Genomic DNA, 15,877 nt, shown 5'->3' with positions numbered 1-15,877 from the left:
AGTTACTTCAGCAGTAGTTCAAATACAAGAACTCGTGGCCATAGGTGGAAATCAGCGGGAGAACATTTCAAACTGGACTTAAGGAAGCACTTCTTCACACAGCGTGTAGTCAGAGTATGGAATAGTCTTCCTGATAAAGTAGTGCAAGCTGAATCCTTGGGTTCCTTTAAATCAGAGCTAGATAAGATTTTAACAACTCTGAGCTATTAGTTAAGTTCTCCCCAAGCGAGCTCGATGGGCCGAATGGCCTCCTCTTCTTTATATAGTTCTTATGTCTTATCCTGGACAGGATGCCAGTCAGTCACAGGGCACATCAGTGGCGTGCACAGACATTTTGGGGGGCAAGTGCTCCAGGGGGAAAAAAGGGCACTTTTTGCATATGTGGAAAACCTTTTCTTTTTATAATAAAAAAAACGCACAGGTTAAATGCAATTTGACTTTTATTTCAAAACATTCTCTAAAAATCAAAAATCTCTAAAAAGTGTGATGTCTTCCCGTCACTGACTTCAGTTTGAAAACTTTGTATTTATTCACAGACTTCCGTGAGATCATCCTAAAATTTGTAACGAAAAATGGGCTCAAAAGAGCCCTCTGCCTAACAGCATGTAGCCTATAGCATAACGTGATATTTTCAATAGTGTATGCAAAAAGGTCGGAATTGATGGAGAGTGGGGTTGCCTAAATGGTTTAGGTTACATTTTAAATGTGTCGTTTTTTTGTTTATCCATATGGATGGATGGAGGGGGCAAGCTGGCAAAGTTTGTCATGTGCAGTTTCTGACAGGCTACTTCACAACAAAACAATTGCAGGTTGGTCGTAGAGGGCAAACAGAATAATTTCACTCGATTCATGGGTTACCTGACTGGTTGGGAAGGGAAAGAGCTGCCGTGTTGTCCGCCGTGGCTCCCAGTCGCTATAGTTAGCCTACTATGCCTACTCCAAGTAGTCCTATGTCATGCCGCTGCTACACGCCTCACAACAAATGAACTGCAAGCGTGTTCACGTGACACGGTGACAGTGAAAAAGCGACAGGGTTCGGGTGTCTTTGAAGAAGGGGCACAAATCAAGCCATTATTTTCACACCTTTTTAAATCGCGCAGCTTTAAAAAAAAAAATAAATCACGTCTTTCAAAAGGGCACTTTTTTGGACTGAGGGCAAAAGGGCAAGTGCTTCAGCACCACCTCGTCTCTATCTGTGCACGCCAGTGGGGCACATAGACACACACTCTCTATTAGAGACACCAATTAGCCTGACTGCATGTCTTTGGACTGAGGGAGGAAACCCACACAGCACATGGAGAACATGCAAACTCCATAAAGGCAGAGAATTAGTGAGATTCAAACCCCTAAACATGGAGGTGTGAAGCAGCAGCACCATCTACTGGGCCACTGGGCCACCATCATACAAAATATTGTCTCAATGAATTACCCTATTCAACAACAGCTGAAATATTGGGGAGTTTAAAGAATTTACAAGAGATTTATTGAGATATTTAAAAAGGCTCATAATAATATTTAAATTCAGAGTCTTTGTCTTTGCTGTGGCATCACTTTATTCAGCCTGGTGCTTGTTGGTAATACCCAGGGCCAGATTAAGTCATCAAATAACACTAAGGAGACAATATTTTTTGCCCCCATCCCCACATTATCTGTTTACATATAAACATTTAAATGTGATGTGTATGTTTGTATTTTCTTTTATTGTTTTTAGTTTTGTGTAATTAACTATAAGTTAAATGTATGAATATTCAGTAACTGAGGATCGGTCTGCCGAGGCCCCTGCCTTCGACTGCTGCCTGACTCATACAGCACTGGACCCCCACGGCCCCCCCTGCAGGTAAAGGGCCCACAGGCTGGCAGACCCATGTAACTCTTTTGGGCTGTACCTGGCCAGGCCCCATGGACAGAGACCCAACCACCAGGAGCTCATTTGCCTGCTGCCCCCAGGCCTGGGTCCGGGGAGAGGACTAGTGCTAGATCCGATCCATAGGAGCACCTTGCTGCTGATTAAGTGTTATGATGAATAGCTGCGTCTTTGAGGGCCAGAGCATGTTTTTGCGGAACAGAGGAGGTGCTACCCAATACTCTCCTGATGGGGCGGCCAGATTCAGCCCTTCCTCAGGTGATCTACCCACATAAGAGGGACTCAGCCAAAGGAGATGGAGGCATAGCCAGGAGCTGGCTGACCAGCTCTGCAGGAGCTTCATCAGGGATGAAACTCCTCCAAACCCTAATGTGCTACTAAAGGGGGTTAAAACATTTTCTCCTGTTTCTGTGTTAATGTCCTTCCTTTCTGCCTGAATGACATGTTACATACTGTGCATCTCATTGGCTACAGTCTGCAGTACAGACAACTTACCCCAAGTGACTGACAGGGAAACCTGTGTTCCCACAGCTGAACCTCTGCTGATCTCCACACCACACCAGTAGTAACCAGAGTCCCCAGCTGCCAGATTGTTCATGGTCACAGTGAAGACTCGCTGGTCAGGATCATCTCTGATTGACACTTCACCCTTCTTCTGTGGAGAGTCAGTGCGTACTATGGCAGTACATGAACTCCAGTCACTCCCTCTGCACCAGAATTTCACATGTGTTTTATATCTCTCTTCATAGAAACATGGGATGGTGACAGATCCTCCACTCTGTACAGACACTCGTCCCACTGAGGACACACTGTCAGCACCTGTGGGGAAAACAACCAACTGAATTCACATTTTCAGCATCACAGTATCTCTGGTTAATATTATATATTATCAGATTGTGTAACACTTGTACCAGGTGTCATGGCACAGAGAGATGGGTTTAAGAGGACAGTGAGGAGGTAAAACAGCAAGACTGTCATTTTGCCATAAGAACAAGGGAAAGACACAGGAAAACAAAGCAGGTGTGTTCTAGGGAGACAATAGACAATATTTTTTGCCCCCATCCCCACATTATCTGTCTGCATTTAAACATTTAAATGTGATGTGTATGTTTGTATTTTCTTTTATTGTTTTTAGTTTTGTGTAATTAACTATAAGTTAAATGTATGAATATTCAGTAACTGAGGATTGGTCCGCCGAGGCCCCTGCCTTTGACTGCTGCCTGACTCATACAGCACTGGACCCCCATGGCCCCCCCTGCAGGTAAAGGGCCCACAGGCTGGCAGACCCATGTAACTCTTTTGGGCTGTACCTGGCCAGGCCCCATGGATAGAGACCCGACCACTAGGAGCTCATTTGCCTGCTGCCCCCAGGCCTGGGTCCGGGGAGAGGACTAGTGCTAGATCCGATCCATAGGAGCACCTTGCTGCTGATTAATTATTATGATGAATAGCTGCGTCTTTGAGGGCCAGAGCATGGTTTTGCAGAACAGAGGAGGTGCTACCCAATACTCTCCTGATGGGGCGGCCAGATTCAGCCCTTCCTCAGGTGATCTACCCACATCAGAGGGACTCAGCCGATGGAGATGGAGGCATAGCCAGGAGCTGGCTGACCAGCTCTGCAGGAGCTTCATCAGGGATGAAACTCCTCCAAACCCTAATGTGCTACTAAAGGGGGTTAAAACATTTTCTCCTGTTTCTGTGTTAATGTCCTTCCTTTCTGCCTGAATGACATGTTACATACTGTGCATCTCATTGGCTACAGTCTGCAGTACAGACATCTTACCCCAAGTGACTGACAGGGAAACCTGTGTTCCCACAGCTGAACCTCTGCTGATCTCCACACCACACCAGTAGTAACCAGAGTCCCCAGCTGCCAGATTGTTCATGGTCACAGTGAAGACTCGCTGGTCAGGATCATCTCTGATTGACACTTCACCCTTCTTCTGTGGAGAGTCAGTGCGTACTATGGCAGTACATGAACTCCAGTCACTCCCTCTGCACCAGTATTTCACATGTGTTTTATATCTCTCTTCATAGAAACATGGGATGGTGACAGATCCTCCTCTCTGTACAGCCATCCGTCCCACTGAGGACACACTGGTAGCACCTGTGGGCAAAACAACCAACTGAATTTTTGGCATCACAGTATCTCTAAACAGTTACTCCCTCTGCACCAATATTTCACATGTGTTTTATAACTGTCTTCATAGGAACATGGGATGGTGACAGATCCTCCTCTCTGTACAGACACCCATCACATTGAGGACACACTGGTAGCACCTGTGGGGAAAACAATCAACTGAATTCACATTTTCAGCATCACAGTATCTCTATCCAGTTTGTGTAACACTTGTACCAGGAGTCATGGCACAGAGAGATGGGTTTAAGAGGACAGTGAGGAGGTAAAACAGCAAGACTGTCATTTTGCCATATGAACAAGGGAAAGACACAGGAAAACAAAGCAGGTGTGTTCTAGGGGCTGGCCAGGACACTCAGCTATCATTCCCATCAGGGGCACAGAGCCAAGGTCCACATCATTTACTGACCAGGGATGGGGGGGGGGAACTGAATTGTCTTTCAGTCCATAATTTGCCCTTTGGGCAGCCCTGTTTTAGGGTCTTAGAGGGAAGCAGGTCCTTTCTTTCACATGCTTATCCAGTACAGGGTCAGTATAATATAGGGAGTGTGGAGCTGATCTGAGGCAGCACAGGGCACAGGGCAGGGGAACAGCCAGGACAGGATGCCAGTCTGTCACAGGGCACAAGGCAGGGGAACAGCCAGGACAGGATGCCAGTCTGTCACAGGGCACAAGGCAGGGGAACAGCCAGGACAGGATGCCAGTCTGTCACAGGGCACAAGGCAGGGGAACAGCCAGGACAGGATGCCAGTTTGTCACAAGGCACAAGGCAGGGGAACAACCAGGACAGGGTGCCAGTTTGTCACAGTGCACAAGGCAGGGGAACAACCAGGACAGGATGCCAGTCTGTCACAGGGCACAAGGCAGGGGAACACCCAGGACAGGATGCCAGTCTGTCACAGGGCACAAGGCAGGGGAACAACCAGGACAGGATGCCAGTCTGTCACAGAACAAACACTCACACACAGTCACTATGGGCACTTTTAGAGGCACCACTTCACCTGGACCATGTATCTTTAGTTGTGAAACCAGAGAGCTCATAGGAAACCAGTATAGATACAGGAAGAACATGCAAACTCTACACAGAGAGCTAGGCCAGATAGCAAAACCACAAGCCTGGAGGTGTGAGGCCCCCACGCTGCCCCTAGTCTCTACCAGCTAGAGGTTAACTAGATATCCAAACCTGCTGCAGAGTGAAAGACAACCAGGTCTAATCTCCACCCCTGAAGGCCAATTCATACTTTCAGTAACAAACAGGGTAAGGTGACATAAATTTCGTCATCAAGGGTTTACGCCAGATGGCTGTGGATGATGCATGTTTAGCCCGGATTTTTTGTTCGGTGGAGATCATGCACATTGGTGCACGTCGACTGCGCTTGTGCAAGATAACTGACTAGGTCTGTCCAGTAGGTGGCAGCACTGACTTTCACAGGGCAAACAAAAAATAGCAGAGGAAGAAGAATTGTTGTAAGAGGTGAGGAGGTATCCGCGTATCTATTTTTACATTTTTACTGTCCAGATAATTTATACTGTCCAGACATTATACAGCTATATATGGTCTTTTCAAAAGCATTCTATTCTGCCGAAGTCTCTACTAAAAACTTTAAAACTATTCATAAAAAGTTTGCCCATTTCACTACACTGCTTTTGTGTTTGTTGCAACATATCTGCTCTCTCTGGGTCTGGTGGGATATCACTGCTGCATGCAGGCACTGACCATGACAATCTGCATCCAGCAATAAATGCAGCAGGAACACAAGCTGCTGTGCGCATGACCGTCTGCAGGCTGAAAGTGCACATAGGAAAGGGAAGTATGAACTGGGCTTGAGGCTGATCTTGACCCTGATAAACAGAGACCTGCCCCAGTAGCACATGAAGCTGGGTGTTTAGACCCCTCTGACTTTACACACAGAAATGACTGATGGCATCCCGGCTGTCTGCTCACATAACCACATGTGCTGCTGAAATGACCCCAGGAAGATAATCCTACACCTCAGAGAACATCAAAGGATGTAAAAGACAAGGGCATTTTATCTGCACTAACACTCTTTGTACTGTTCAATTACTAAAGAAAGACATGACAGTATTACACTGAGTATTTAGATATTAAATCTATATTATCAATAACCTGTTACATGCAACATTGTTTAAAATATTATCATAGCAATTACAAATGCTTTGATACAAACACCCAGGGGAGTTTATAGAAATTGAAAAGATCAGGGACTAATTCAAGTTACCAGGGACTTGACTTTTTTCTTTTTTGAAGGAAGATTGGCATCAGGTGTAAAATACTTGGGGCTACAGCCCCAACTGATCTGGCCTAACGACGCCCATGCAAACACTCGTAAGAATCCAAAAAATATTCACAATTTTCAAGACAACGTTTCACAAAGCAGCTGAATCTTTTCACAACTGACATTTTGCGATTTCTCCTGACCAGATCTCCATCCTGATCTCCAAACTGTACCTGACAGTGTGTGGAGGAGCAGGAGAGAGATCTCTACTCAGTTCCACTATAATGAGTGACACTCACCTGTGAGCCCAGCAATGAGAAGAAACAGGAGCATCAGAGGATCCATACGTGTGTCTGTTGCTGATCCCAGATCTTTGGAGACTGATACTCACTTCCTCATCCTCTGTACCTTCACTGTCTCTGTCGTTTCTATTCTCACACACAGCAGGCAGAATGAAGGAGGAGTGGACACATTAAACAAGTGACAAAACCACAAGGCTGAATGTTTTCTCTTCAGAAATTCAAACCATTATTATTAGAGAGAATGAATTGTGAATTTCTGTAGAGAATAAAATAAACTATCGATGCATAGACTCCATGAACAAAAAAAAACATCTGCATGAATAAAGAAGACTTCGTGAGAGTTAGTTTGTATTTATATAATGTTCTAATAAGACCTACAATTTAGTTGGATCTCCCTGATGACTCAAAGATTCATCTCTGTTTTATCATAGTCATTTATCATTAGTCTAATAATCTGGATCTTAATGCTGGAATGACGCAGAGTAAAGGGAGGTAAACTTTCAACAGCATGTCAGTCCATTGCAGGGCACTGGAACCTGGAGAAATGCCATGTGATCAGAGGAAGCCTGCAAACTGCACACAGACACAGTCATGGTCACATTCAAAGCCAACACTCAGGAGTGCTGAGATAGCAGGTGTATCAGTCAGATATATAACATCATGATGAGCTAAAGACAGAGATGGGCTTTGAGGAACCACAGCAAGACCAACAGAAGACATGGGCTCCTGACAGTAAGGCCTCAAAATCCAACAGTTTACTTTCAATATCTAGTTGCTCTGAACTGCAAGTGCAGCCAAAGTGCAACATTTAAAAAACCCTTCAGCTTGTCTGCTTTCCTGTGTTATACATGTGACTCATGGCTATTTTCTTCAGCTTCACAATTGAAATGACTAAAGAATAAACAGAGGGAGAAACGCTGTAGAAAACAGTGAGGGTCAGTACATACTGTCAAAAGTTATATAACCTTTACATTGAGAGAGTTTGTTTGTGTACTGATGTATTTCTGTGCATTTATCATTTTGTCCTGCTGATTACAGGAATAAACAGTTTAATAACATCTGGAATCTTACTTTAGAAACATAACGTCAAAATAAAACAATTAATAATTGATCTTTATAAAGAATCCTTGTAACTCAGAGATTAAAAAGACATGCAAGTGAAGTAAATATATGTAAATATATCTTTCTGAACTGTATAACTTCCTCATTTTTTTCTCTTGTGCATGAGAAGAAAGCAGCTAAATCATTAAAATGATGCAGAAAATATTTTCAGCAGAAATGTCATCATACAGGATGTGAGGGTGAGACTGTGCAGAAACACTGTGTGCTGCATACAGAGGGTCTGTCCTCAGGCCTTTGGTTCAGCCTTTATTATGTGTTATACCAGGGGTATTCAACTAAAATTAAAAGAGGTCCAGTTAGAGAAAAAATCTTGATGCAAAGGTCCAGAAGATCATAATGTCTAATTATTTAATAGTGTGATATATATTTAAGTAGCCTATTAGTTGCATCAACATTGCATGTAATCAGTACCTGACTGTCAAATTAATTCAGTACAATTCAAAAACGTTTTGACATTATTTATTGTCACGTGACATAGAACTTCGGCCAGCTGGCTGGAGTGAGATTTTCAATTCGAGATGTCTGCACACGTATAACAGTTCTTACCCTTATAAATAGTCTGCTTTTGTATTTAACCGTGTAAATACACTTTTGATGTAGCTAATTTTAGGTTTTATACTGGAATAATTTGCCGTAAGATTTCCAGCATGAGTCTGAAAGCGTCATGCCAGATGCTTGAGATTTGGCAACCCTGAAAACGTACATTTTTTGTTTCACATGAGTTTATTTATATAACAGATAACATTACTTTATACATATGTTAAAATGCAGAAACTTCAACGAACATGAAATCAACAATAAACTACGTCTATTTATCCAACGTGTTATATAATACATATTGTATTTGAAAACTTTTCAGCTTTAAGATTTCAGGTTCTACTGCTAAACCTCTACCGAAAAGACTACAAACGCTGCGCCGGTTATAATAAAAGCGCCCCGTCAGGTTTTAAATAATAACTAAATATGTTTTGGCTGTCGGTCCGGGTCCGTATGGGACAGTTTCTGGGGCCGGACCCGGACCGCGGTCCGCCTGTTAGTGACCGCTGTGTTATACAGTTTTCTATAGTGACACTGCAGTAGGTCCTTTTAATCTCTGTGGATCAGTAGGAAACAAGAGGCCTATTAGGAAGGTGTCTCTGTAAGACAGGGGTGGGGGTGTCCCAGGGGGGGCACAGTCAGGTGATGAGCACATTGATTCACTTCACCTGGATCTTATCAGCAGTCCTATCAGACTGAGTGCTGTTTGTGTGTCTCTCAGCCCCCGACAGACACACGCAGACACAGACGCCCAAGTTCACAGCCTGTTTCATTACAGAGATTCTTACAGATAAAATAAACTTATATGTGTCTCCCTGACCTCAGGTCTGTGGAGACTGACACTCACTTCCTGATTCTCCATATAGTCGCTGTTTCTCTGTCTCTGTCTGTGACCCAGGACTCCTGGAGTCCAATAAAAACCCACTTTCTCCCCTCTGCTTGGTTTATACAGGTTCTGCAGTCTCCTGTTCGGTTTGCATGGGGTGTCGGCCCCTTCTCACCAACTGACCACAAACTTTATCGTCATGCTGCTTTTGCACAACCCACCTGATTAACATCATCACTTACGGTAATGGCTGTCTGTGGCATGTATAGGCAGGGCTCTACATCAGCAGGAAATCGTCTGCAAGATAATAAACTTTGCAAGAGAGATAAAGTATAGCAGCACTGAGATACAGTGACTGATTATTAAGTGAGCTGTCCTCACCCTCCACGTCTACCTGCTGGACTGGTGCTCCCCCTGTGCTGTGACCATGCTCCCCACAGCACCCCTTCAGGGCCTCAAACAGGAAAAAAATAGTGAGGTATAGGTATATTATATGCATGTTGTCATCCCCCACTCATCCAATCCTGCCGTCTACCACGCCCCCTCATTAACCTCATGTGGAATCCCCGCATTTACCAGCAGTTTCTTGTTGCTTTCATTAGTCCTATGTATTTAAATCCGCGTTTAAGTATGTTTCCCTAGTCTAGTCATTAACGTTGTGTGATGTCTGTCTTTTGCTTTGCCTTGTGTTTTCATACTGTTTCCTCCAATAAACTCTTTGTTCCCCGATTCCTTGACTCCCTGCTCCTGCTTCCCTGGTCTTTGCCACAACAGAATGACCAGACTCCAAGAGAAGATGCCTCAGCTAACCGAGGCTGAATACCTCGGATTAGTTAATGAGGTGATCTACTGGCTGTAACAGCCCGAGGTCCAGGAAGACCCTACGCCCTGGCCGCTTGCTCTGGAAGAGGTGCAAGTAAACTGATGGCGGCTCAGGAGTGAGGTGGCTGAAGTGCGTCAGGTAGCCCTAGACAGTGGACTTCCCTATGGTCCGCTGTCTGAGCTACCAGAAGTGCCGCAGACAGAAGTGCTGCATGTTGGGATGAATCCTGATTCTGGATGCCTGACGTCACTGCCGCCTCGCCTGAGTAGATGCCCGAAGCTCATCCGCCTGCCGCTTCACTGCCAGTGCTGGCAGCTCGCCCGTTTCTGGAGAAGCGCCTGGCCGTTAAAGGGGCTAGGTCCATTGGGGATGCCATCCCGCGAGTCCCCAAGTTCTGTAAACAGGCGGCGCCCGCTACCGAGGAGCAACCCCTGGCTGCAGCCACCTTCCCTGAGGCGTAACCCCCTGCTCTGGTTCCTGCTCTGCCCCCCGAGGTTCCAGCTCCAGTTCCTGCTCCGCCCCCTGAGGATCTTGCTCCAGTCCCTGCCCCTGATTCCCCGGACCCGACTCCCATGCCCCCGGCCCCCATCCCCAAAGAGGTTCCTGATTGCCAGACCACCGCTCCTCCCTCCTTAGTGGAGATGGAGGAGGAGCTCGATTGGGACCCCTCTGGGATTACCCCGATTTTCCCAGTGACTCCTACTCCACCACCACCCCAGTATGGCAGATCCCAGCCAGGTCCCCGCCTTTCGGTGTCCCGGAAAGGGAGAAGAGACCTGCGCCGGGGTCAGGTCTCGCCCACCCTGCCCCCTGGCTCGCCTTCAGTCCCCGTGGCTTCAGCACAGCGGTCGCCTGCTGGTCATCCAGCTCCGGTTTGGGGGTCACTTGCGGTCCCCCTGGCTTCGGCTCGGCGGTCGCCTTCGCTTCCACCTGCGGCGAAATAAACCCCTCGTTCCCCGATTCCTTGACTCCCTGCTCCCGTTTCCCCAGTCTTTGTCACAACACATGTGCCTTACTAAATAAATTTATGTCTATGCCATAACAACATTACACAGCAGTAAGATAATATGGGTATGAAGCATGTAATTTAAAGATACTTGTAACCATATATAAACATAAAAATGAAAGAAAAATGCCTGATATTAACACACCATTACAAGCTAACATCAAATAAACTTGTTTTGATATCCAAATTTTGCTTTTATATGTTTCTATGGACACAATTACTGATACCATCTCCTTCATAACTAGTTTATTATTATTTTTTTAATGACATTATGTGAAACATTAGTTAGCCTAATCTAGCCCATAGGCGTAACATGAAAGAAACCCAACCTTTAACATGGTCGGAGTAGCCTAGCCTACACTTATATTTAACATGTTTCTTACAGTTATCTTTACTACAGACACTATAGTAGGTTACTGTTTTGGGAATATCTTTACAGATAGTAATCATCATTTTGTCTTACTAAATGACATGCAGACTGTACATCCTACCTCACAATACTGCATGATCACACACACACAATGTGAATTTGAACTGCTTTCAGTGAAATGCACGTGTGCGTTTCCCTGGTCGCGTGTCCTCTATCATGCTGATACTGATTGCTCTAACTCTCTCTCACACACACAGCAGACACTATTAATAACACATTCGAACTTAAGAAGAAGAATTAAAAATGCACTTGGCCCGCAGATATTTCCAACTGCTGATTTTTGCGAAGCCCCTGCAACCCACTTCAAAGGGCTCACAGCGGGCCTTCCACCCATTCCTCTGCCACTCAGCCACCAGGTCAGCATACTTTGCCTTCTTCTGTTCTTGAGCTTCCTCCATCCACTCTTTCCAGGGGACAGTTAACTCCAGTAGCACCACCTGCTTGCTTGCTGTCTGGCGGGAGTGTTGTTACTGCAATGATGTCTGGGAATCTCAACTGTCTCCCCAGGTCAACCAGTAGTTGCCAGTCCCATGCAGTAGCAGGCAGGCCCCCCTGGGTCTTCTTTGGGGGCTGGGGCTTCTCGCCTGCTTGAATGAAGGTGATGGTACACTTGGAGGGGTGTTACCGCTTGCTGTTGTTGATGCCAGTGCAGATGGTGTCTGCTACTGCCCGCAGAACCTGGTCGTGGCGCCAATGTTACTGATCATCTCCCAAGAACTTTGAGCAGCAGCTGAGGATGTGTTCTAAAGATCCCCTTTTCTGGCAGAGTTAGCAAGCAGGTGAGTCCACCAGGCCCCAGGTGAACAGGTTAGCAGGGCTCGGGAGGACGTCATACACTGACTGGACTAAGAACTTGAAGTGGTGTGGCTCCACCTTCCAGAGTTCTGCCCAGGTGATCTTACGGCCAGCTGAATGCTCCCACTTGGTCCAGGTCCCCTGCTTGGACTTCATAGACTAGCAGTGGCCAGAGGAGACAAGGCAGGATGCTATGTTGGTAGATCCAGGCCTTAAGCTTTCCAGGAAGCCCAGATTTGTCCACAGCCAAGAGCCATGTTTCACGGTCATCGCTGGTACCTTGGCGTGCAGCGGTGTCCCTCAGATTGCCAGTGAAGAGCTTGCCCAGGCTCTTCACTGACTTTTCTGACACTGATGGAATCAGTCACTTTTCCTTTACTCAAGACTTAGGACCTGGACTTTGCGGGCTTGAAGCTCATTCTTGCCCATGCAATGAGCCGTCCAAGGCCTTGGAGAAGCCACCTGCATCTGGGCACTGATCTTGTAGTTACAGTGAGATTGTCCATATATGCTGTATTTGGCGGTTATCGGGTGAAATATTTGGACAACGGACCTCTGCACTCAACTTCCGCCGACTTCACGAGCATTTAATAAGATACACCAACTGAAAGCCAAATGAAGTTCTAAAGGTGAGCCTCGGTAAATAAGTCCCCCCACAGGCGCGATCGTGTCATTGCAATCGATTGCACAGCATTTAAGAAGAACCAGAAAATCCAATAAGGAGCTGCGAATGAGAGCCCAACTTCAGCCTGCTGTTCCTAAGAAAACTGCCAAAAGCTGCAACAAGACTGTGAGGATAACACTGATCCACTGCCAGCACTGACCCCCCAGCTTCTCAGGACAGGAAGTCAGCCCAGACCAGGTCCAAGGAGTCAACTTCAGCCTCGTCTTAGGAACCCACCCGTGTTGGATTTCCTGTTACTTTAACAATGCATACCTACATCCACAAATCTTAATTTATCAGAATCTTTTTATTCGCCAAGTACAGAAAAGTACAAGGAATTTCTTTTGGTGCCGGTGGTTTCATCACATAAATAAAACACACATACGAATAAACATCTAAAAGTAAAGGTACAAGGATTTTTTTTACAGGAGATGTGCAATGCTGAGTCAAGCATGTGGACAATATAAAAAAATAAAAATAAAAAAATAGATAATGGATAGATGTAATGTGCGAAAGGGCAGTGCAGATGAGATGAGATAGTTTTTTTTTTATGACTAACTTCCTGGTCAAAACATTATGTATAATGTAATTCTGTCATACCGTTGTTAGTATGTAATTCACTCCTGCCCAGATCCCTGATACAAAGTTGACGGCTGAATTCCATGCTATGTGACTTATACACACGCCAGCCACCGAGACAGAATAGTTAAAGTATACTGCTGCCACACAGTGGACACAAAGGGGACTGCAGTCAGTTCATTGGCCCAGAATAGTGGCTTTGTGCTGCTTTCTTAAGTCTGAACACAGTAAAATTTATACAAACCACCTGTCTTCACACTTGTAGTCTTTGTAATGGTTGGTTAATTGCTACTTAAAAGTTTTATCTGGGCTCATCTGTATACAGCTCTGGAAAAAATTGAGATTAAAATCTGCATTTGTAAATCCTGGCTTTATCCTGGTTCTGCTGGCAGGTTACACTGCACAGCAAGTTTCTAAAGCCTCGTTTCCACCACAAAGAAATCGCACTGGGCCAGAAAAAAACAGCTCCAGCACGGCACCAAAGAAAAGGTGGTACTCTAATGTCAGCGAAAGTCAGATGGGCTAAGGCGTTCAAACCTCCCGTATACCTGGAAAATCCAATCCATAACAGATATAGTCTAATAACGGCAGTGCTGGCAGTGAAACAACTTGACAGCTTATTAGTGGAATAAAGTTACATTGTTTTTTTGATTCTGAGAAAAACTAAAGAATATATATTTATGTATTTCATTCTTTATGTGGGAAAGATAGAATAGATCACAATATGTGAGTTACCTTTGTGAGGGTAACAAAATTATTAAGATCATTTGAAGGATTGTACAGGTGTAACATTTAGACATTTATAATGACAAAAAGGTAAACACTTAGAGAAGATACACAACAGGCTTCTCTCTTTGAGGTACTGTGTGTGAGGAAGGAGGGGGTGCATGTTGGATTCTTAAAACACCAGCACTGTGTTTCACTCCTATCAGATCATAAGTGTGCATCCCCTCCTAGACTAGGGGTACCAACTTGCTCTAGTCTGGATCTTAAATCAAGGCCCAGGCTGTTATTCATAGGGTGTAAATCTCTCAGCCATACAAGTTGGAATGCCGAACTTAGAATAATTAGCAGTTTGTTCAAATTCCTGTCATTGTCCCTCATAATGATAATACTCCCCTGCTGGTGGCTCCACAGTGAATGAAGTCCATCCCTGTTTCTCTCTATCTCCTAGTTACTAGAAACACCATCTTACCGGTATTAGTGCCCAGAGCAGAATTCATACAATGTGAGTCTGTTCACACACACACAGGTTTGTAATTATATCTTTGTGGGGACTCTCCATTCATTTCTATGGGGAAAACTGTAATCCCAATATGATGAGCTTAACCCCTACCCAGCCCTAACCTTAAACATGAGTAACCAAATAAAATACGAGGTGTTTGACATTTTTACTTTTTTAATTGCATTCACAGATCTTTGTGGGGATCTGAAAAATGGTCCCCACATCAAAAAACAGGTTTTTAGTTCATTGTGGGGACATTTGGTTCCCCGCAATGTAACATAAACCTAATACACACACACACACACAAACACACACAGGTTTGTAATTATATCTTTGTGGGGACTCTCCATTCATTTCTATGGGGAAAACTCTAATCCCAACATGACACCCTTAACCCCTACCCAGCTCTAACCCTAATCATAACCAAAGAAAATATGAGATGTTTGTCATTTTTAGTTTTTTGACTACAGTCACAGATCTTTGTGGTGACTTGAAAAGTGGTCCCCATAATGTCAAAATAACAGGTTTTTGTTGCATTGTGGGGGACAACTGACAGCGCACTTGGATACAATGACAAGTCCTGGTGTTTGTACTGCTCAGGCTCCAGTTACTCATTCCAACACAATAAAGTAGAATCTGCAGTATCTGCCCCCCCCTCCCCCAGGATAGGGGTGTACCTGGATCACGGAGCAGGAACTCTGTCCTTCTACAGTGTCTCTGACACAATGACCCTCCTACACAGGGTCCAGACCACGTTCACCGAGCCCCTCTACCCTGGGTTTGATCTTTATTACAGTGCATCCAAACTGTGCTGACTGGCTTAATAGGCTGTTAAATGCCCCCCCCTCTACAAACACTAGTGTTGTAGTCAAGACCGCCTAAACCGAGACCAAGACATTGCCGAGACCGGAGGGTATCAAGACCAAGACACTGCCGAGACTTGAGGGTACCAAGACCAAGACCAAGTCCAAGACCAAGACCAAGACACACTAAGGCGAGACCAAGACCAAGACTGGTCGAGACCAAGACCAAGACCGAAAACAGACTAGGGCTAGAATCGACATCACATTACCCAGATCAACTGTAGAGAAAAAAGGTATTGTTGTAAAGTGTCATTACTCGTTAAATCAAATTCATGTTATCTTTTCAATTATATTGTCCATATGTCCATATGTCTCTCATTTAAAATCTCCCAGATTTGTCATAGTTACGAGACCTGATGGAAAATAATATTCTCAGCAATCCTCTCCTATAACCATTTTATCAGACCTCGTCAAGGGAAAGAGATGGGATGTACCAGAAAGATGTTCATATTAAGTCTCTTATACCA

Source organism: Paramormyrops kingsleyae, chromosome 4 (assembly GCF_048594095.1).
Source record: "Paramormyrops kingsleyae isolate MSU_618 chromosome 4, PKINGS_0.4, whole genome shotgun sequence".
Lineage (NCBI taxonomy): Eukaryota > Metazoa > Chordata > Actinopteri > Osteoglossiformes > Mormyridae > Paramormyrops > Paramormyrops kingsleyae.
Note: the sequence above shows the minus strand (reverse complement) of the source record.